Source organism: Mytilus californianus, unplaced genomic scaffold, assembly GCF_021869535.1.
Source record: "Mytilus californianus isolate M0D057914Y unplaced genomic scaffold, xbMytCali1.0.p SCAF_11, whole genome shotgun sequence".
NCBI lineage: Eukaryota > Metazoa > Mollusca > Bivalvia > Mytilida > Mytilidae > Mytilus > Mytilus californianus.
This window is the reverse complement of record NW_026262593.1, coordinates 28,859,722-28,883,846: the sequence shown is the minus strand read 5'-3', so window position 1 is coordinate 28,883,846 and position 24,125 is coordinate 28,859,722. Positions and strand designations below refer to the sequence as shown.

General features: G+C 33.3%; 1 pseudogene; it reads left to right on the top strand.

Annotated features, from left to right (window-relative positions):
- The first annotated feature begins 13,929 nt into the window (after positions 1–13,929).
- LOC127720854 (cytochrome P450 2C3-like) lies at positions 13,930–23,015 on the top strand (annotated as a pseudogene).
- Positions 23,016–24,125: the final 1,110 nt, after the last annotated feature.

Below are 24,125 nucleotides of genomic sequence, written 5' to 3'. Positions count from 1 at the left end.
AAAAGTTGCCATACAAATTTTAACTTTTAAAATTCAGATAAACGTTATATAAAAAAAATATTAGCTACCTACTGAAAACATCTAAGACTGAGAACTATCACTTCAGTTTCACACCTACATATCAAAGGAATCGAATAAGTAATATACGATCGTTAAACATGTATGGTTATACAAGGAACGTGTAATCAACGATTAAGATACAAGGAACATGTAAACAACGATTAAGATACTCAGGAAAATGTAATCAACGATTCAGATACAAGGAACATGTAATCAACGATTAAGATACAAGGAACATGTAGTAAACGATTAAGATACAAGAAACATGTAATCAACGATTAAGATACTCAGGAACATGTAATAAACGATTAAGATACAAGGAACATGTAATCAACGATTAAGATACAAGGAACATGTAATCAACGATTAAGATACAAGGAACATGTAATCAACGATTAAGTTACAAGGAACATGTAATCAAAGATTAAGATGTCAAGATAAATGTAAATTGTTTGCCTTAAGGTACGTTATTACCAGTGATAGACAAACTGATAAATTATTCAAAAATATTGTAATAAAATATACATGGTGCACCATTTTTGTCAACACCAGGAGGGTCAGGTGCACCGGGTGACCAACCCCTGCTGGATCCAACTCTGTAGGGGGTCCTTCATTCTTTATTTTTCATTACCAGTATTCTCTATTCGTTACATTTTAGTATCCCATTATTCTCTATTTTTTTCTATTTTCTATTTCATTTGCCTATAGTAATATTCTGCACCTTTTGCCAATTATTCTGTATTCCATAAACCCCAACTAGACCCTCTTTCATGGACTTGTATTTTAAATGAAATTATAAATAAACCGATAAGTTCAATATAGATATACATGTATAAATTAATTACATATTTTAGACGGAAAGACTTTGTAAGTAAATGAACATAAAAAAGTAATAAAATCAAAAAGAAATCAATCTTATGTCCTGATTTATAAAATGATTTAACTGAAGCTATAATTTTTCTGTCTTTTGTGACTCTGGGTTTTCAAAAAAAAAAATTTAGACCCCTCACGTTAATTCATATGCCAATGGTAGGTGCCGCTGTTCCAGTCCAGATTTAGCTATTTTTCGTACAATTCCTTTTGGTAAAACTGATGCCGGTGAAATGAACAAAGCCATTCTCTTATTCATCGAATTTAACTGTCTGACAGACTGTGTAACATATTCCACTGAAAATGAGTATGGTGTAATTTTCTTAGTGGCTAGCGAGAAATGTTCTGTTGTTAAAGTCCGTATGCACAAATCTATATCACTAGATGTCTTTCCTTTTTTGTGGCCTGGTGTTGTTTGGTTGGTGTCCTATTGAAGCACTGAATCACCACTTGACTTTCATTTTACTTTGGGTACTGAACGTGTGTGTGCATATCAATTTTTTTTTTATATTTTTATAGTAGCATAGTATGATATCAATAGAATCTCGTTCTTGATCTTTAAAGTTTTGGAAGTTAATAGAATTGAGAACAGATCTACTCTATATTTGAGATGCAACTTTGGGTTCATGATTTTTTTTCAGTTTATTTTTTAATCATATATATAACAATTTCTTTTGAGGAGATAAACATACAAATCAGTACTAAAAAAACCTTTTATGATCCGCTGTAGGAAAACATGTCATGCATAACTTCTTCAAATCATATATATGAACTACTTATACATGTATCTATTTAAGGATTTGTGCTCTATTTTAAGCTTCAAAACTTTCCACAAAATTGAGGACGTGAAAGAAAACAATTTAACAAAAAAAAAACGTCAAAATACAAAATGTAGCGCCCAATGATTGTGAAACATCATTTTTATCTATTATTTATGTGTAATAGTCTTAAGAATTATGGTGTATACATATTAAATGATTGTTGCATCCATAAAGAATGTAAATGAAAATATAAAAAAAATCGTTTTACATGTGTCTTCTGTTTGACGCAGCTGATAATTTTATGTGATTCATTTTCTTTTCTTGAATCTGAGACTATTTTTACTTGTTTCGACTGATGTATTATTTGTTGAAATAGGGGATATCTTAACAAGATTAAGTTTAGTGTTTATGTCCCAAACCTGCATCCCTTTCTTCTTATTTTCTGTAGGTCGATGTCTTTTCCCAGCCGGTGAATATTGGGTTTCTGTACGGACAGTTTTTGCATACTACATAAAGTATACTCCCTAGACCTTACCGTTTTTTTCTCTCACAATTATGAAGAAATAGTGGAGAGATACAGTTTTTACACTGCTTTAACTGGTCGGCTAGATCCAAGTTCTACCACCCTACGTAACTGACGCCAGTCAGGTTCACGATTTTCATTTTGAAGATCGTCTTCATGATTATTTTCATACTCATTTTCAAAATCCTCTGACATATATTTCATCTTCAGTTTGAGCAAAGCCTTTATTTTTCCTAGAAGATACATTCTTCCCATTTAATTTACCGTTGCCCGTCGGAAAATCGCCGGTTGCAACATTGCAAATAAAATTGAGAATGGAAATGGGGAATGTGTCAAAGAGGCAACAACCCGACCATAGAGCAGACAACAGCCGAAGGAAAAGCTGGTCAAAGAGACGTAACTCGTACAAAACGTCGCAACATTTCGCAGAATCCGCTAGACGCCGTTCATTTACTGTAACTTGACCTTAAATGATAATTTGTTTGTAGATTTCCAACTCATAAATTATGTAAATTCTCCTCATTCAAATTATACCTTAATGTTGTTTTCTTATGCTGTGCATGTACTGATTTTGAGTCATGGATGGATACCCCATGTCCTTTCTTTTCTATTAAAGGACTTTTGCTGTTGTGTTTTTTTTATTCAAATCATAATGAAAAAAGACAGAACACTATTTTTTTTTTTTTTTTTTTTCAAATCACTACACGTACCTGACTACACCAATATTTTATAGTTAAGTACTTGTTGCAATGCAATAGTGTTAAGATTAGTTAAATTTGTAATTTGAAAGCTTAAATGTCTAAAGAAATAAGAGAAGGCGGAAGATAGCAAAAAGACAGGGAAAATCAATATTATAAGTCGACAAAACAATGGTAAAAGACGACAAACTACGACCAGACACTCAATAGAACACTAAAGAATAATCAACTCGAATCCCACAATAAATTGGGGGTTGATATTTAAATAAATATGAAATATTTTTACCGCAATCGTCGCAAGTAAATCCATCATCTCCTTCTTCTGATCTTCGAATTCTCTTAGCATATTTGAATGCTTCAACGGAAAAAAACCGTAGGAATGGAAACACTCCGAAAAGAACATCCATGCCTACATTACAGAGCATGTTGATATTGTAATCCACCTGTCGTAGGAGTTTCTTCAGTTTACTGCCTCTTCCAAAACTACGACCTACAATCTACAAAGATATCTAATGTAGTAATCAATAAAACAGTTCATATTCATAACTCTCAAGTTGTACCTCGTAACCTATAAATTTGATCTTTGCTTTCTCTTAATTCTATTGATTTCTGTTTATTATTTATCTTCTTATTCTTTGTTACCTGCGTCGCCAACGGCGGAAGCAGGATTAGTGACTGCTCGACCCCATTCGTAATTTCACCCGCCCGTCTCTCTAAAGATCTTTAAAAACAGTTATAAAGTTTTCTTGGCTTCTATTAAAGGAAATTATTTTATATTTGGTCTGCAGCTTGATAATATTGAGCGTGGAAGTCCTTTTTAGATTTAATGTGCAGATACTTTCTGTTTTCAGGTAGTTTGAAATTTCAAATCACTTATACATAGCGACGCATGTCCAGACCTGTTATTGGTCTTGTTCAAATGCTTTATGGCTTTTGTACTTGTTCTAATGCTGTCTTTGCATGGTCATTTATTTCGATTGGTGATTCATTGTAATATACCTGTCATAACCAAAATCCGTCGACACCTGTGGAATTTTTTTTTTTTGGGAGGGGGGGGGGGGAGGGGGTTGTGACAGGTGCTCGGATTTATCACATTGTTATATGACCGGGGAAAAAGTTATAAGTCTTATTGTCATATGTGGCTATACCCAGCTTTATGCGAATGTTAGAATAAACAGTTACAGTGCTTACATTAAAAAATATATTAGTATTTCAATTTTAACAAGCTTGGCTCATTTCCAAAGCTAATAATTATTTGTACAGTGTTGTTGCCTTTTGAAGCTGTCTTTTGAACTTCACGTTGGTCAATTAGATTGTAATAAATGATGTATATTTTCTCATGTTGTATAAATGAATTGTTTTGTATTATTTAATTTGTCAGTTTTTCTTTTGTACTTGCTAAAAGTAAAACATTTCAAGGACAAAACTTATATTTATTCACAACTAAGACTTTAGTACATTGTCATTTCAAGACAACTTAGAACAATTGTCATCATCGAGTGATTTGTTGATCTACTGTGTCGAGATGCATAGCATTTACAATAAGAGGAAAGTTACTGACTTTCAATACCTCTTGCTACAGACTCTTTTGATTCAAGTCATATGCCATGGAGTTTAAAATTAATTGATAAATTTTCTTACAACGACATCAGTTACACAATAAGGGTCAATTAGACAACACAGCCATATCCCAAGGTTTGCATTCAAACAGATAGACGGAAGAGACCAAAGGAATATTCAAAGACAAGAAAAGTCGGACAACGCCATGACAAAAACTAGGAACCAAAGAACAAACAACAGTCTACAAAATACAACACGGAAAACTAAAGACTGAGCAACACGAACCCCTTCAAAACAGCAGGTGATCTTAGGAAGGGTAATCGTCGTATTCATTAACTTCGATATCACAGGTTGATTATGCTCCTAAATGGAAACATTCAATGTCCATATCATCATCAAACACGACGGATGAATCTCTTTACTTTAGTTGATAGCCGAGTATATTTCTTGTAAGATAAGCATCTTCCTTCCCGGTGATTGGTCCTAACAGAGATTACTAGATTACCTAAGAAGAATTCAATTGTCAATTATTTTGTCGCTAATAGGGTGAGTGCTCTGCTTGCAACAACTCGTAAAGTGACAAAAACTTCTGCCCCTATCTAACAAAACCCTTTTTCAGAGTCTTAATCCCTTCTCTTTAACTCCATTGAACAAAATAGCCGAGCGAGGATATCTATTTCATTACTTGTTATGTTTTCGTACTGAAGGTACATAAAATATTTACCACTAGATGTTAGGTAAACAAAATATTATCAACCAATCTTTTTTCGTTAATCTATCTGCTAGTTAAGGACTTACCAACTGTTCTACCGTACTCATTATGAATTCTCCAATAATAATTGCCGGGTCCACGGAGTGTCCATCTACTTGAGTTAGTTCCAATTTCATATCTTCTAAGCTATTTTTGAACTGATTTTCCATATACAATATGCCCTCAACATATGTATGCATCAATTTGTCAACTAGTTTTCTACGATTTGTCCAGTTTTTGCTTGGAGAAGCGAATGATATGTCAGCAAAATTATCCAAGGCATACTTTCCGAAAAAAGTCGGAGGTCTTGCAGAAGTTGCGGTAGCAGCAGGTTCATGCAAAAATGCATTTCGAATTGCCTCGGAAGAATTAAGACTTACTAATTTTTGTCCAAGGATATTTATCTCAAAGACATCTCCATAAGTCTTGCTCCATCTGTCTATTGCACGATGCATATGTTCGTAATTCATTTGGAAAAGATTACCGACTAATATATGACCTTTAACAAGTGGTGGATTCCTTTTCGTTCTTTTCTTTGATTTTGATATCATTATAATAATCATAATCAAGGCAAAAACTGTAAATATTATTTCCCAAATCATTTTTAAAAGAGAGTTGTAATTTTTCCAAAAATCATTCCAACCGCAAGTCAACTGTACCTGTGATTAAATAATTTGAAAGTGATACTATTAATATACAATTCACGCATGACGTGAATGGAGCTTTAAAACGAGGCCTTTCTTGAGGTGAATCAGACAACATGATTTTTTTAATAGTTAACGGATAATTAGACGCTACAATATATTTCGGCCATACTACCATGACTACGGCCAAACTTGTTATGCTCTGTTAGATGTAAAAATATTTATTTAGTTGACGACGTCTTTAATTAATTCTCGTCTTGAATATGCTTGAAATATTTGTCACTGTATATTCAATCATTCATTCCTTAAATACAACTTTTACTAAAACATATACCATTTTTAATTTTGTTCTCTTTCAAAATTGTCTTCAACAGCAATAAAACTGAGCATGGAAATGGGGAATGTGTCAAAGAGACAACAACCCGACCATAGAGCAGACAACAGCCGAAGGCTACCAATGGGTTGTCAATGCAGCGAGAAACTCCCGCACCCGAAGGCGTCCTTCAGCTGGCCCCTAAACAAATATGTATACTAGTATAGTGATAATGGACGTCATACTAAACTCCAAATTATACACAGGAAACTAAAATTAAAAATGATACAAGACTAACAAAGACCAGAGGCTCCTGACTTGGGACAGGCGCAAAAATGCGGCGGGGTTAAACATGTTTTTTGAGATCTCAACCCTCCCCCTATACCTCTAGCTAAAGTAGAAAAACAAACGCACAACAGTACGTACAGTAAAACTCAGTATAAGAGAAGTCCGATTCCGATGTCAGAATAGAAAACAAAAGAAAATAAACAAAATGACAATAATACATAAATAACAACAGACTACTAGCAGTTACTGACATGCCAGCTCCAGACATCAATTAAACTGATTGAAAGATTATGTCTTTATCATATGAATATCAGGCACAATCCCTCCTGTTAGGGGTTTAGTATTATACCGTCATAAAATATATGAGAAGAACATAACCCGTGTCATGCCAACAACTGGTTTTAAAATAAATGTGTTTAATTCCGATGGAAAGACCCTATAAGAGAATTAGTATTAAAGCCAAAATATGAAATCTTTAATGACCTGACAACAGTATCGTAACTATATCCCTTCTTAATAAGTCTGTTTAAAGGTTTTGTTAGCTTTTGAGGTGAATACTGACATTTTTGTGCTTTGTAAAGAATATTACCATAAAAGATTGGATGTGAAATAGCCGAACGTATAAGATATCTGCATGTTGAGTTATATTTACGAATGATGTCCTTATACCGATGATAAAATTTAGTAAATGTTTTGACTAGTTTATGAAATCGAAAACCCTGGTGTAATAATTTTTCAGTAATACATAAATTTCTCTCGTTAAAATCTAATACGTTGTTACATACACGAGCAAATCGTACAGGTTGAGATATATCAACACCATATGATGGTGACAAGGGAACATCACCATCTAAAAATGGATAATTAACGATAGGAAATGAAAAATCATCTCTTTTATCATACATGTTTGTATTAAGCTTCCCGTTAATGATATAGATATCGAGATCGAGGAAAGGACAGTGGTCATTGTTAGTATTAGCTTTATTTAAAGTAAGTTCAACAGGATAAATTTCTTTAGTATACATACTGAAGTCGTCATTATTGAGAGCCAATATATCATCCAAATATCTAAAGGTATTGTTAAATTTTTGTATCAGATGTTGTTTCGATGGGTCTTTGCTGATTTTAGTCACAAATTGTAACTCATAACAATACAAAAACAGGTCCGCAATAAGTGGTGCACAGTTAGTCCCCATTGGAATTTCGATAACTTGACGATATACGGAATCTCCAAAGCGAACAAAAATGTTATCAAGTAAAAATTCAAGTCAGATATTGTATCAAAGCATGTCCAATTGACATAGTTCTTTTGTTTGTTGCTACTAAAAAATGACCTAAAAGAGTTTGAACATATGTATTCGTATACCGACTTTTAAAATGCTCATTTAATTAGGTGTGTGAATTTTTTCTTAAAAAGAATATGAGGCAAAGTGGTATATAGGGTAGAAAAATCAAAACTTTGAACCGATTCAAAATCACCAATATATGCATGCAATTTATCAAGTACTTCCAACGAGTTTTGGACACTCCAAAAGTAATTAATTCCATTATTTTTAAAGGCCTTATTTGAACAATTTATTATCAGGTTTTTGATTGTACCAAGTGTACTAGTAAGTAGAATAGACAATTTAGTAGTGGAATAATGACTTGAAGACGAAATAAATATATATTTGTTAGGTGATTTGTGTAGCTTCAGAAGCCAGTACATAGTTCGGACTCTCATTGTATTTGGTTCTGCTTGTAAAGAAGTAGCTAATAGTTTATGTTTGTTACAGATATCGTTTTCTGAAAATAGAGTCAGTTGGAATGTTGGTGAATTGGTGATTTCCTTTTGCAGAACCTCAATGTAAAATTTACGTCAAACTATAATAATATTATTAGCAGCTTTATCAGCCGGGACAAAAACAAATTCCTTGACTAGTTCTTTTATTTTATGTTTGATACGAGAAATAGGATTTGTATGGTTGTTATTAAGAGTAAAATGTTCTTTAAAATGTTGTATACGTATATCAACTATCTTCATTACTGAATTAAAAAAAGAGTACAAAGATTTTTTGTCAGCTTTTTCCCGTTTAATCCATTTCAAACAATAAGCACGAAGTGAGTGGTTGATGATATTACGACACTCATTCCAATTAATAATTGACGGGGGACGATATTTAGGTCCTTTACTGAGGAATGATTTTAACTCTCGGTCGCGAACGATGTTAAGGTCTCCTCTTATAACATGGGAAATGGGGCCATAAGTGTATTCTGAATTACTACAATTACAAGACGTAGGTGTATTTTCACTGAAATTTACATCGTTACAGACTTGGCTATAATTAAACACAAATTTCAGGGTAGATTTCTTGTAAATATAACAAATAAGAGGGAGTTCAGTATTATAAAAATATCCAGGAATTTGTTGTTTAACAGAATGGTCGTTAAAAATACCGGCAATATTTACAAAATCAAAACCTTTATTGACATACTTTATTTTAATAAAATGTTTTTTATGATCTTCAGAGCGATCAATTTTGGGAAACAGTTTAGAATAACAATATGCCATTATAATTTGAACGATTTCATACCTAGGACTGCAATATGAAATTGTGTTGCAATCCTCTAAAATCTATTTAATTTATTTATAGGTAAAGAGCAGAGCTTGGTTAATAGATAATGTCTGCCGTTGTTTTTTTTAAATAGAAATTAGGTCCGAAATATTTGTATGGTTGGTCCGAAATTTTCTTTGATTGCGATTTTTTCTACGCCCATGAGAACGGTTTTTACAAACAGTTTTAGAAACTATATCCAAAATGTTAACAGAATCGGTTCTTGATATATTTCCAATGTTTAGCAATCATTAAAATTTTGATGCCATGAACATATATGTAAATTGTTATCTATTTTTAAGTAAAATGGCACTACGGCTAAACAGTTTTCGTGATTCCCCCCCTTGACTGACTGAAACAATAAATAGAATTCCTTATAATGTCTGAAGAATCGTTATGCTAAAATTCCATTTTCAAATGGATTTTTTGGCCACAAATTATGTTGATTATTTGGGTAGTATGTCGGCGGATGGGAGAGGCGAAGCAAATCTTTTTGTGCAATGAATTGAAAACTGTTCAACTAATGAATTGAAAAAAGATGAGTGATCATTGCTAACTTTTGTAAATTGTTATTGAGAGAATTTATTGATATGGCATATTTCTAAATTTATTCAGCTTTGTCTTTTTCTATGGAGAGCGGTTTTTTAGGGGGAGACTCGTCCTATAATTTCCGTAAAATGTAAAATTCAAGGTATCGCACGGTAAGATGAAGGTTTGCAACAGCCGTTAAAAATTATAACGATTTATAAACACATTAATCCATGACACAAAGTATTGATGTAAGATTACTCGCTATTACTGAAAGCTAGTTCAAAGCGGTTTAAAATGAATAATGACATGTAGTATGATTGCCAATGAGACAATAATCTACGATGCATGTCAAATAAATTGTTGTCCTAGACATGTGTACATAGATAATCTATTTTCGTATTTTGTCACAGTAATTTCACATTTGGTATCAAATTATATAGCTACTTGTGCAGCTTATGTGTAATAACATTAAATGCTGCCAATTTTATTGCAGCAGATAGACAGTTAATGTATAAGTCATTATATTTGAAAACTAAAAACCTATTAGAAACGTTGTAGAGATTATATTATCGAAAAGGACCAAAAAGTATTGCAAAACCCGTACAAGAAATCAGAGTTAAGAACGCGGGATATCCATTCCTGAAAGTTATGAACAGCAAAAACAAAATAATAATCCATGTTTTCATGCCAGTACTGACCAGATGAGCTACTGGGTAGGTGATACTTGGGTGATTCTGTAAGACAGAATGTAAAATAGAACTTTGCTCAATGAAAGACTTTTCATTAGGAGCAAATATAATGAAATACATACTCTTCACGAATAGAGAGGTGTGTGAACATTTTATGTGATGCAGGTCGGTTGTTCGGTGTAGAGTCAATTTATAAAGCATTTAATGCCTTCATTATTTCATTCTATGAAAACAAGACGTTATTAATTTCATGCGTCCGAAGCGTTTTTCTGGGTTTACCTTTATCAGGAACGCTCACAGTCGAATATTTGAAAGCCAAGGATGTATAAGAACCGAAACAGTTGAAGAGCTATATAACCAAAAAGAACATAAAAAAATAGCCAAATCCATCTAAGGTCAACTTTGCCTGATGGAGTTGAAACCGTAGTTTCTTTATAATTGCAATTTATAAACCGACAATTTAAGAAAAGCTTGTTTTAAATCGTTTCAGTACCGAAGTTCTGACTACTGAGCTGATGATACCCTCGGTGACTGATAGTCCACCCGCAAATGTATTGACCCAGTGATAAAAAAATGAATACAACACGTTTTTAATTTCATGCGTCTGAAGCGCTTTTCTGGATTTACCTTCATCTTGAACGCTCACAGCCGAATATTTGAAAGCCAATGATGTATATGAACCGAAACAGTTGAAGAGCTATATAACCAAAAAGGACCTAAACAATCCATCTAAAATCAACTTTGCCTGAGGGAGTTGAAACCTGAGTTTCTTTATAATTGCAAAATTATAAACGTACAATTTTAGAAAGGTTTGTTATAAATCATGTCAATTCCGAAGTACTGACTACTAAACTGATGATACCCTCGGGGACTGATAGTCCACCAACAGAGGTATCCACCCAGTGCTGTAAAAATGAAAACAACGCGTTGTTCATTCCATGCGTCCGAAGCGCTTTTCTGGATATATCTTCATCAGGAACGCTCACAGCCGAATCTTTGAAAGCCAAGGATGTATAAGAACCGAAACAGTTGAAGAGTTAAATTACCAAAAATGTGCAAAAGCTCTCTGAGGGGCGAAACAAAGGGAATCCTGGTTTGAACCCTTCACAGAACGATAACAATTTTTGAAATCACCCTTTTTGGATTATTCGAACGAATGGAAGCTTTCTGTCATACAAAGACCAAACCTCAGAAATTAACTATGCAACTAAGTGCACAAACTCTAGCTGGTCGGAAAATAAGCATCAACTGTATAACAGAATGCATGAAATTTATGTTTGACCAAGGTGCTGATTTTGTTCTAACATACAACTTTTACAAGGACCCCCTTTGACAGCTATTCGGTCACTAAAAACACAAAGAAGGAGCCAATAACAACCTTAGTGTTTATGTAATTTTGCAATTATAAAGAAACTTAGGTTTCAACTCCATCAGGCAAAGTTGATCTTAGATTGATTGTTTAGGTCCTTTTTGGTTATATAGCTCTTCAACTGTTTCGGTTCTTATACATCCTTGGCTTTCAAATATTCGGCTGTGAGCGTTAAAAATGAAGGTAAATCCAGAAAAGCGCTTCAGACGCATGAAATTAAAAACGTGTTGTATTCATTTTTTCATCACTGGGTCAATACATTTGCGGGTGGACTATCAGTCGCCGAGGGTATCATCAGCTCAGTAGTCAGAACTTCGGTACTGAAACGATTTAAAACAAGCTTTTCTTAAATTGTCGGTTTATAAATTGCAATTATAAAGAAACTACGATTTCAACTCCCTCAGGCAAAGTTGACCTTAGATGGATTTGGCTATTTTTTTTTTTGGTTCTTTTTGGTTATATAGCTCTTCAACTGTTTCGGTTCTTATACATCCTTGGCTTTCAAATATTCGACTGTGAGCGTTCCTGATCAAGGTAAATCCAGAAAAACGCTTCGGACGCATGAAATTAATAACGTCTTGTTTTCATAGAATGAAATAATGAAGGCATTAAATGCTTTATAAATTGACTCTACACCGAACAACCGACCTGCATCACAGAAAATGTTCACACACCTCTCTATTCTTGAAGAGTATGTATTTCATTATATTTTCTCCTAATGAAAAGCCTTTCATTGAGCAGAGTTCTATTTTACATTCTGTCTTACAGAATCACCCAAGTATCACCAGTAGCTCAGTTCTTGTATTGGTTTTGCAATACGTTTTGGTCCTTTTCGATAATAAAATCTCTACAACCTTTCTAATAGGTTTTCAGTTTTCAAATATAATGACCTTATACATTAACTGTCTATCTGCTGCAATAAAAATGGCATCATTTAATGTTATTACACATAAGCTGCAAAAGTAGCTAGATAATTTGATACCAAATGTGAAATAACTGTGAAAATACGAAAATAGATTATCTATGTACACATGTCTAGGACAACAATTTATTTGACATGCATCGTAGATTATTGTCTCATTGGGAATCATACTACATATCATTAATCATTTTAAACCGCTTTGAACTAGCTTTCAGTAATAGCGAGTACTCTTACATCAATACTTTGTGTCATGGATTAATGTGTTTATAAATCGTTATAATTTTTAACGGCTGTTGCAAACCTTCATCTTATCGTGCGATACCTTCAATTTTACATTTTACAGAAAATACAGGACGAGTCCCCCCCCCTTTTCCCCCAATAAAAAAAAACGCTTTCCATAGAAAAAGACAAAACTGAATAAATTTAGAAATATGCCATATCAATAAATTCTCTCAATAACAATTTACAAAAGTTAGCAATGATCACTCATCTTTTTCAATTCATTAGTTGAACAGTGCTTAATTCATTGCACAGAAAGATTTGCTTCGCCTCTCCCATCCGCCGACATACTACCCAAAAAATCAACATAATTTGTGGCCAAAAAATCCATTTTAAAATGGAATTTTAGAATAACGATTCTTCAGACATTATAAGGAATTCTATTTATTGTTTCAGTCAGTCACGGGGGGCAAATCACGAAAACTGTTAAAACGTAGTGCTATTTTACTTAAAAATAAGTAACAATTTACCTATATGTGCATGGCCTCAAAATTTCAATGATTGCTAGACATTGCTGTTGAAGACAATTTTGGAAGAGAACAAAATTAAAAATGGTATATGTTTTAGTAAAAGTTGTATTTAAGGAATGAATGATTGAATATACAGTGACAAATTTTTTCAAGCATATTCAAGACGAGAATTAATTAAAGACGTCGTCAACTAAATGAATATATTTACATCTAACAGAGCATAACAAGTTTGGCCGTAGTCATGGTAGTATGGCCGAAATATATTGTAGCGTCTAATTATCCGTAAACTATTTTAAAAAATCATATTGTCTGATTCACCCCAAGAAAGGCCTCGTTTTAAAGCTCCATTTACGTCATGCGTAAATTGTATATTATTAATATCACTTTCAAATTGTTTAATCATAGGTATAGTTGACTTGCGGTTAGAATGAAATTTGTAAAAATTACAACTCTCTTATAAAAATGATTTGGGAAATAATATTTACAGTTTTTGCCTTGCTTCTGATTATTTTAATGATATCAAAATCAAAGAAGAACGAAAAGGAATCCACCATTTGTTAAAGGTCATATATTAGTCGGTTATCTTTTCCAAATGAATTACGAACATATGCATCGTACAATAGACCGATGGAGCAAGGCTTATGGAGATGTCTTTGAGATAAATATCCTTGGACAAAAATTAGTAAGTCTTAATTCTTCCGAGGCAATTCGAAATGCATTTTTGCATGAACCTGCTGCTACCGCAACTTCTGCAAGACCTCCGACTTTTTTGCGGAAACTATGCCTTGGATAATTTTGCTGACATATCATTCGCTTCTCCAAGCAAAAACTGGACAAACCGTAGAAAACTACTTGACAAATTGATGCATACATATGTTGAGGGCATAGTTTATATGGAAAATCAGATCAAAAATTGCTTAGAAGGTATGAAATTGGAACTAACTCAAGTAGATGGACACTCTGTGGACCCGGCAATTAGTATTGGAGAATTCATAATGAGCACTGTAGAACAGTTGGTAAGTCCTTAACTAGCAGATAGATTAACGAAAAAAGATTGGTTGATAATATTTTGGTTACTTAACATCCAGTGGCAAATATTTTATGTAATTTCAGTACGAAATCATAACAAATTATGAAATAGATATCCTCGCTCGGCTATTTTGTTCAATGGAGTTAAAGAGAAGGGATTAAGACTCTGAAAAGGGTTATGTTAGATAGGGGCAGAAGTTTTTGTCACTTTGCGAGTTGTTGCAAGCAGAGCACTCACCCTATTAGCGACAACATAATTGACAATTGAATTCTTCTTACGTATTCTAGTAATCTCTGTTAGGACCAATCACCGGGAAGCAAGATGCTCATCTGATACCAAATATACTCGGCTATCAACTAAAATAAAGAGATTCTTCCGTCTTGTTCGATGATGATATGGACATTGAATGTTTTCATTTAGGAGCATAATCAACCTGTGATACCGAAGTAAATGAATACGACGATTACCCTTCGTAAGATCCCCTGCTGTTTTGAAGGGGTTCGTGTTGCTCAGTCTTTAGTTTTCCTTGTTTTGTTTTGTAGACTGTTGTTTGTTGTTTGTTTCGTCGTTTTTGTCATGGCGTTGTCCGACTTTTCTTGTCTTTGAATATTCCTTTGGTCTCTTCCGTCTATCTATTTGAATGCAAGCCTGGGGATATGGCTGAGTTGTCTAATTGACCCTTATTGTGTAACTGATGTCGTTGTAAGATAATTTATCAATCAATTTTAAACTCCATGGCATATGACTTGAATCAAAAGAGTCTGTAGAAAGAGGTATTGAAAGTCAGGAACTTTCCTCTTATTATAAATGCTAGGCATTTCGACACAGTTGATCAACAAATCACTCGATGGTGACAATTGTTCTAAGTTGTCTTGAAATGACAATGTACTATAGTCTTATAATTAGTTGTGAGTAAATATAAGTTTTGTCCTTGAAATATTTTACTTTTAACAAGTACAAAAGAAAAACTGACAAATTAAATAATACATTTATACAACATCAGAAAATATACATCATTCATTACAATCTTATTGACCAACGTGCAATTCAAAAGACAGCTTCAAAAGACAACAACACTGGACAAATAATTATTTGCTTTGGAAATGAGCCAAGCTTGTTAAAATTGAAATACTAATATTTTTTTTAATGTAAGCAATGTAACTGTTTATTCTATCATTCACATGAAGCTGGGTATAGCCACATATGACAACAGGACTTATAACATTTTCACCGGTCATATAACAATGTGATAAATCCGAGCACCTGTCACAACACTCAAAAAAAATTCCACAGGTGTCGACGGAGATTGGTTATGACAGGTATAATACAATGAATCACCAATCGAAATAAATAACCATGCTTCGACAGCATTGGAACAAGTACAAAAGTCATAAAGCATTGGAACAAGTACAAAAGCCATAAAGCATTAGAACAAGTACAAAAGCCATAAAGCATTGAAACAGGAACAAAAGCCATAAAGCATTGGAACAGGTACAAAAGCCATAAGGAATTGAAACAAGTACAACAGCCATAAAGCATTAGAACAAGTACAAAAGCCATAAAGCATTGGAGCAGGTACAAAAGCCATAAAGCATTGGAACAGGTACAAAAGCCATAAAGCATTGGAACAAGTACAAAAGCCATAAAGCATTACAACAAGTACAAAAGCCATAAAGCATTGGAACAGGTACAAAAGTCATAAAGCATTGGAACAGGTACAAAAGCCATAAAGCATTGGAACAGGTACAAAAGCCATAAAGCTTTGGAACAAGGACAAAAGCCATAAAGCATTGGAACAAGTACAAAAGCCATAAAGCATTGGAACAAGTAAAAAAAGCCATAAAGCTTTGAAACAAGTACAAAAGCCATAAGGCATTGGAACAAGATCAATAACAGGGGTAGACATGCTTTGCTATGTATAAGTGATTTGAAATTTTAAACTACCTGCAAACAGAAAGTAGCTGCACATCAAATCTAAAACGGACTTCCACGCTCAACATTATCAAGCTGCAGACCAAATATAAAATCATTTTCTTTCATAGAAGCCAAGAAAACGTTGTCCAGACTTTTTTTAAAGATTTCGTCGAGAGACGGACGGGTGAAATGACGGATGGGGTCGAGCAGTTACTAAACCTGCTTCCGCCGTTGGCGACGCAGGTAACAAAGAATAAGAAGATAGATAATAAACAGAAATCAATAGAATAAAGAGAAAGCAAAGATCAAATTTATAGGTTACGAGGTACAACTTCAGAGTTATGAATATGAACTGTTTTATTGATTACTATATCAGATATATTTGTAGATTGTAGGTCGTAGTTTTGGAAGAGGATGTAAACTGAAGAAACTCCTTGGTTGATTACAATTTAAACATGCTCAGTAACTTAGGCATGGATGTTCTCCATTCCTACGGTTTTTACCGTTGAAGCATTCAAGTATGCTTAGAGAAATCTAAGATCAGAAGAAGGAGATGATGGATTTACTTGCGACGATAGCGGTAAAAATATTTCATGTTTATTCAAATATCAACGCCCAATGTATGTTGGGATACGAGTTGATTATTCTTTAGTGTTCTGTTGTGTGTCTGGTCGTAGTTTTTCGTATTTTACCATTGTTTTGTCGACTTATAATATTGGTTCTCCCTGTCTTTTTGGTATCTTCCGCCTCCTCTTATTTCTTTGGATATTTAAGCTTTCAAATTACAAATTTCATTAATCTTAACACTATTGCATTGCAGCAAGTATCTAACTATAAATGTTGTTTCAGTCAGGTACGTGTAGTGATTTGAAAAATAAAAAACATAGTGTTCTGTCTTTTTGCATTATGTATTGAATAAAAAAAAAACCAGAACAACAGAAGTCGTTTAATAGAAAAGAAAGGACATGGGGTATCCATCCATGACTCAAAATCGGTACATGCACAGCATAAGAAAACAACATTAAGATCTAATTTAAATAAAGAGAATTTACATTATTTATGAGTTGAAAATCTACAAACAAATCATCATTTAAATTATGTCAGAACAATTTCCTGAGCGGACTGGTACCCTCTTGGATTAATAGCTCACTAACAGCGACAGTGTGGTTAGAACACTGTTTACCACTGACCTCAGTGCTCACAAGACACGTACAAATCAGCACCAACAACAAAACTCAAACGTTTTCCATGTCAGTTATGTAAAAATACATATTTGGACCATTCACTTGATTGGAAGTTATTATATTTGTGTAACAACTAAAACAATGAGTTATCGGTGTTTAAATGTTAACCTTACTCTCTTATTAACAATCGGCTTCTTCTGTTGATTGATTGATTGTTGCTTATTTAATTCAGGAGCAACTATTCCATTCACATTAATGATTTGTAGAATAGGTAGGTCTTGAAAGGTATGTATGTATGCAGGTATGGAGAGTTGTGTTATTGGCACTCATACCACATCTTCCTATATCTATATAGCCGAAAAATGTATATTGTAAAGGGCAGCAATTTTGCCTTGCAGCAGACCACCTAAGGAACCCTCAGAGAGTTGTTTGAAGTGTTAATTAACGTACAGAGAGGCACTCTCTCCACACGAGACATTCGATTTAACGTTCCCATCCCTACCTGACGTGGTTGCGTATTCTTACCTCCAAAAGTGTTGAACGGACACCACACTTAAGGAAAGTGTTTTAACCGCCTGACAGTTGAAGTTCAGATATAACTTTAATTTCTATTTTTGTCCTGACTCCTTTGTGAAAATTGATATACAAAACATGAAAACAAAGACGAACAACACATGTTCAAAATAGCCTTACTTGGCACAAATTATAGGATTAACCACCAGTTTCGGTAAAAAGAAGATGTGGTATGATTGACAAATCTCCACCAGAGATTAAATCACATAGAAGTTAACAACTATAGGTCACTGTACGATCTTCAACAATGAGCAACACTCATACTGCATAGTAAGCTATAAATGGCGCCGTAATGACAAATATAAACAGAGAAAAATAACAGCCTTATTTATGTACAAAACAATGAACGAAAAAAAATATGAAATACAGCAACAAACGACAACCGCTGAATTACAGACTCCTAACTTGGGACAGGCAGATACAAAAATGAGGCAGGGTTAAACATGTTTGCTGGCAACAAACCCTCCTCCTAGCCTGGGACATTGGTGTAACAGTTCAACATAAGAACAAACTATAAAAAAATGTTGAAAAGGGCTTACCTCAACAGATCGATCCAAAGCAGAAACAAAAAACAAAAAAAACACAGGGTATTTATACATCCCCAACAATTAAAAAATACACAAAGTACAGATCTGAGAGTACTCGCAGTTACTGACAGCTAGTTCAAAGCCAATAACAACTAATAATAAAATGTATCTAAGACTTAATAATAAGTACACATCCAATGGATTTAGTGTAAAGACGTCCGTCACTAACTGTCAGAAAACATTACCTTTAGCAATGCCAAAATATAGGTATCGTGAGATTGTAGAACCGTAATCCACCATTTTGTACATAAGCAAATGCCTGTACCAAGTCAGGAATTTGACATTGTTGTCCATTCGTTTGATGTGTTTATGCTTTTGATTTTGCCATTTGATTAGGGACTTTCCGTTTTGAATTTTCCTCGGAGTTCAGTATTTTTGTGATTTAACTTTTTATGCATATGTGTATAACAATAATATGCTGTATTGTTTGAATTTACTGATAACAAAATCAATATTAATACCAATGATAACAATAATCAAAGATCCAATTACAGTAATGAATTGTTAACCTTTTAGGATAAATTTATTTATGCATTTTTTTTCAAAATTAAATTTGAACAAGAAAAGAATTTAGTATAAAATAATGAAATAACATTTCTGCTTACTAAAATATTTCAACTTTTCACCTTTAGGAGGAAAATCCAAAAAGTAAGGGTGTGTATCAAAACATGATGGCGGAAGTAACGGAGACAGATAAAGACGGAAGGCCACTACTAAGTATTGTGAATGTCAAAGCAGCTCTTTTAAATTTAGTTTCAGCAGGTAGTTATTTTTTTCTACTAAAACTAGGCTATTCTGTAGATTTGGATAAACGCATGCCTGGTGTTTTTCATACAATCTATGAAAACTGACAATTTGTATATATCAGGCATATTCAGATAGTTGTTTTTGTTGTTGTTAAGTCTTATTCTATGATTATCAGATAATTTTTTTAGTATTGCCTTTTTTGTCATAAGCGTATCTAATTACATTTCCCCAAAGGACAAGCACAAACAATCAGTTTTGTCTTTCGTCCAACGTCTTCTACTGAAACTCAACTAAAAATACCACAGATAACGTTTTGTCCAATCGAACGATAAACATGGCCACAAGAAGCACTTGTTGATTATGATTTGTCTATTTACAAATTTACAAATTTCTTTTCTGAAACTACAAATGAAAATATTTTGAAAATTGTAAACAATGGTGGTGGTTCGATGACCACCTATATGAGATTTTCATGGTGTTAATTGGGTAGCAAATGATGCCGGATACATCTAAGTGAACCTTTCTGGAAATCCCATTTTCGTCCTCATCTCTGACAAAGCATGTCCGATCTGAACAAAATTGACATGAATTCCTGTTTTTCTATTTGATTTTATTTCCCTCTTTTCTCTTACTGAACGAAAACCATACCTAGAGCAATTTTTTGATTGTGTCTGGCCAAATCAAATTTTCTCTCACACTTTTAGAGAAATCTTTTTGATTTTCGTAGAATGATGATTCGGTGATTCTTTCCAAAAATTTGTTCTGATTAGATGACGTCAATTCCGACTGTGATGTCACATAGGTTCAAACTGAACTCCACTTGAAATCAAATTATCATCCTTTTCGCTGACGAAACATGACTTATGTAAATAAAATTTGGCGTCAATAATGTTAATAAAGTTTCATTTTAAAATTACCTATTTGTTTCCCTCATCGGACTTGATTGGGCGCTACATTCTGTTCTTAAAACTGAACGAATAATTTTGTAGATCCTCTGCCCATTTTTCACAATGGGAATGGATTCAAACGAATAACAAAGGTTTTCTTTTCTTATCTATCACAAAGAACTAGTTTTGTTATAGAAAACACTTGATTGATATGCATTTATTTTGTAGGGTACAATATAACAAGAGGTACACTTCTTTCACGCGTTCATATCCTGGCAACACGACCTGAACTTCGAAAGTTACTACAGTTAGAAGTTGACAATGTCATCGGATCTAACAGAAACCCAACTCTTCGCGACAGAGAAATTGTCCGTTAATCGGATCTGTTCTGTTGGAAATTTTGCGATACATATCGCACATCCCATTATCAGTATTTCATTTTACTGCAGATGATTGTCAAATAAATGGTTACACTATACAAAAAGGAACGACGGTTAGCATAATTCAAAAAGAGGTTTCAATCAAAATGTTAAGTAGCGCTATCTAATGGCTATTTTGATTGAGCCATGTGGAGCAGGGTCTGCTTGCCCTTCCAGAGCACCTGGGGTCACCCCCAGTTTTTGGTGGGGTTTGTGTTGCTTGGTCTTTGGTTTTCTGTGTTGTGTCATCTGTACTATTATTTGTCTGTTTGTCTTTTTATTTTTGGCCATGGCGTTGTCAGTTTGTTTTCGATCTATGAGTTTGACTGTCCCTTTGGTATCTTTCGTCCCTCTTTGATTGAATATTGCATATTTAATATGTTTTTGCGGTGTAATTTGCAATCGCATGACCTAAAATGGACCAATTTTAAAAGTTGAAGACTATGACTTATAAACTTCTTTTGGAATTTTGTTTTTTTGTGGAATGTGTCCTTATTCGTGTAAATAAAAAAAAAAAATTTGGATGCATCAATTTTTTTAAGTGTTATTTTTATTGAAAAAAAACCTGAACAATTTATATACACCATCTTGATAAATATAAATTGAATTAAGGATTTTTATGCAGCTAAAGCGTTTAATCCATAAATTTCATTGTACACAATAAATTATATATAATTTCAGATAATTCCAAACCTTTGGACTGCCAATCGAAATAATAAAGATTTTGAACATCCATATACGTTTATTCCTGATCGATTTCTGGATAAACAAACCCACTCCGGGAAAGGTATAGTTTGTAATCAAACGTACACGTTGTTTCAAGATTTTGTTTAATGCAAATTAAGTTGAAAGACGTGTTTGCGAAATAAAAAGGAAAATCAATAATACCCAACATTTCCCTTTATTCATATATACCGAAGAACAAGTATTTTTTGTCCAAGAGAGAAGTAAAGTGAAAGATACCAAAGGGATATTAAACTCATGAGTCGAAAATAAACTGACAACGCCATGTAAAAAAAGAAAAAGACCAAAAGACAAACAACAGTATACAAAACACAACATAAAACTAAAAACTGAGCAACGCGAACCCCAACAAAAATCGGGGGGTGATTTCGGGTGCTCCGGAAATGTAAGCAGATCCTGCTCCACTAGTGGCACCCGTCGTGTTGCTCGTGTAAGTAAAAAACCGGTGATGATTCTAATTCGGTAGTTTCACATTTGAGGAAAAGGAGGACAGGATTGTGGTTACGACGATTGGAACATACCCGTCGTCATCTGTGAAACAGATATTTTATAACGGTCAATTTGACTTAGTTTTGAACCTTTGAAAACTGAAGCGTACAAAATATACTCTTCTAAATATCGTCTGTTACTAGAATACAATATGATATTTACGACTGTTTTACTTTGCATCTTACATCGGAAAATTTTTAAAACCAAGTTTTGCCTTTCATGTATTTAAACTTTTGTGAAATAGGTTTAAAAAATGTATGTATAAAATGTAGGTAAAAAGCGGCGAAATATATGAATTATTCACTTTAAATTACGATTTCTCGGAATTCCTTTCACAGAATTTTGTTTAAAAATTAAACGTTAATGGTGAAAAACATTTAAACATTTTTTGTTTTCATGAAATTCAAATGTAAGGGGACTTCTATATCAATTACAAATTTGCTTTTAATACAAAATATCGTTCCATTAAGTATACTTCTCCTTTCAGTAGTCTAAAAAAAAATCATACATACTGTGGTGCGTTTGTTCATTTGATCAGCAAAACAGTTCAATATGACAACGATATTGAATCTACTGTATAGTGATAAAATGTTCACGCTATATCATATACTGTATGTAATTAATTATGATAGTATTATAGTAGCAGGTTTTTAATCTCAGAATGTTACGAGAAGTTTAAAAAAAAGTGTTTTAAGTTTTGAAAAATTCTTCGGGAAACTATTGCAAATATCAAAAATTTATCTTTGTTCAGATATAAAGCATTGTGTACCAAATAATATCATTAAAAGTAACAAATTCGCTTAAAGTCTTTGATGTAGTCAACAATCAATTAATCTCAAGACATCTTTTTCAAACAGTGGTTGCTGCTTTTATATATTGTTTCTGACTTCCATTATAATGTTTTGTAGTTTAATGCCGTTTGGTGTTGGCAAAAGATCTTGTATTGGTGAGGTTTTTGACATATCAAGAATGTTCCTCATTTTTACAACTTTGATGCAAACAGCTACAATCGAAAAACTAGATAGTGAAAATCTTGCTGAGTTTGGTTTAGATGACCTGAATCCTGGCCTGGTGATGCAACCAAAACCATATAAGATAAAATTTGTAATGCGACAGTGATTTCAAAAGAATATTACTATAGCTAAATTGAAATGAATGCAATCATTATAAGGATGCACTATTATCGGCCAATATTTGGCATGTTAAGAATAATATGTAGCTGTATACTCTGCTTACCATATATTTTGCGATATGTTCGGGATTTTTTTTAGTTTGAGGTAATTTACTGTGAAGTCATGGTCAAATCAATTTGAAACTTAGTATACGTGTTCATTATGTTATGGATTTGAAAAAAAAAACATATGCTGAATTTATGTTTTGACCCAGATTTCATAGTTCACTGAACATTTTCTGTTTTGTGAACTGTTTTTTGTCTTTTCGTCTTCTTAATGTTTGGCAATGGTGTTGTTCACTTTTTTACTACTGATGATTTTTTATTGTCCACTTGGTATCTTCTCGTGCTCTTTAATGTTTAACTTATCATGTATTACTATTCAATAGTTAACACTTATTGTCCTTCATCCTGTCAATACGAACAATGGGGTGCGTTGAAGACCCATTAGTCTGTCCTTGGGGGTGTTATCTCCTCTTTGGTCGGGTTGTTTTCTCTTAGACACAATCCCCGTTTCCATTCTCTATTCTATTTGATATTGGCCAAGGTTACCATTTTATTTCTAAACTGCTTATGATGTCCTGGAGGTGTACTGATTGAGTTATAAATCTTTGTCTATCTATTAGTTGATATTGAACTTTGTATCACGTTTAATTTACTCCGAGTACTCTTACGTCGGTATTTTGTGTCTTTTATCATTTTGTCAGTCGTATTTTTAGTACCGATAAGGATCGATATAATAAACTAAGCCCTTTTCAAACGGATTTTACTGTCTGTACTTAATATGATGTATTATTATACCTCAGTATGTTTTTTCTATATAAAAAAGAATGAAATATTTCTGCTATTTCATTCCACAGACTATTTGCCAGTCAATAGTTTCAAAGACTATAACCCCGGTCAATAGTTTTATAAACATATTTCCCGTACTTTTTCATACTAATTTTTCATTGGACAACATTGACGTCATCGACTATTCTGCTTGGATTTGTGCGCTTGGCAACGTAAAACTCTGAAATATCGTAAACGTTATAATCTGTATGTATTTGTCGTGATTT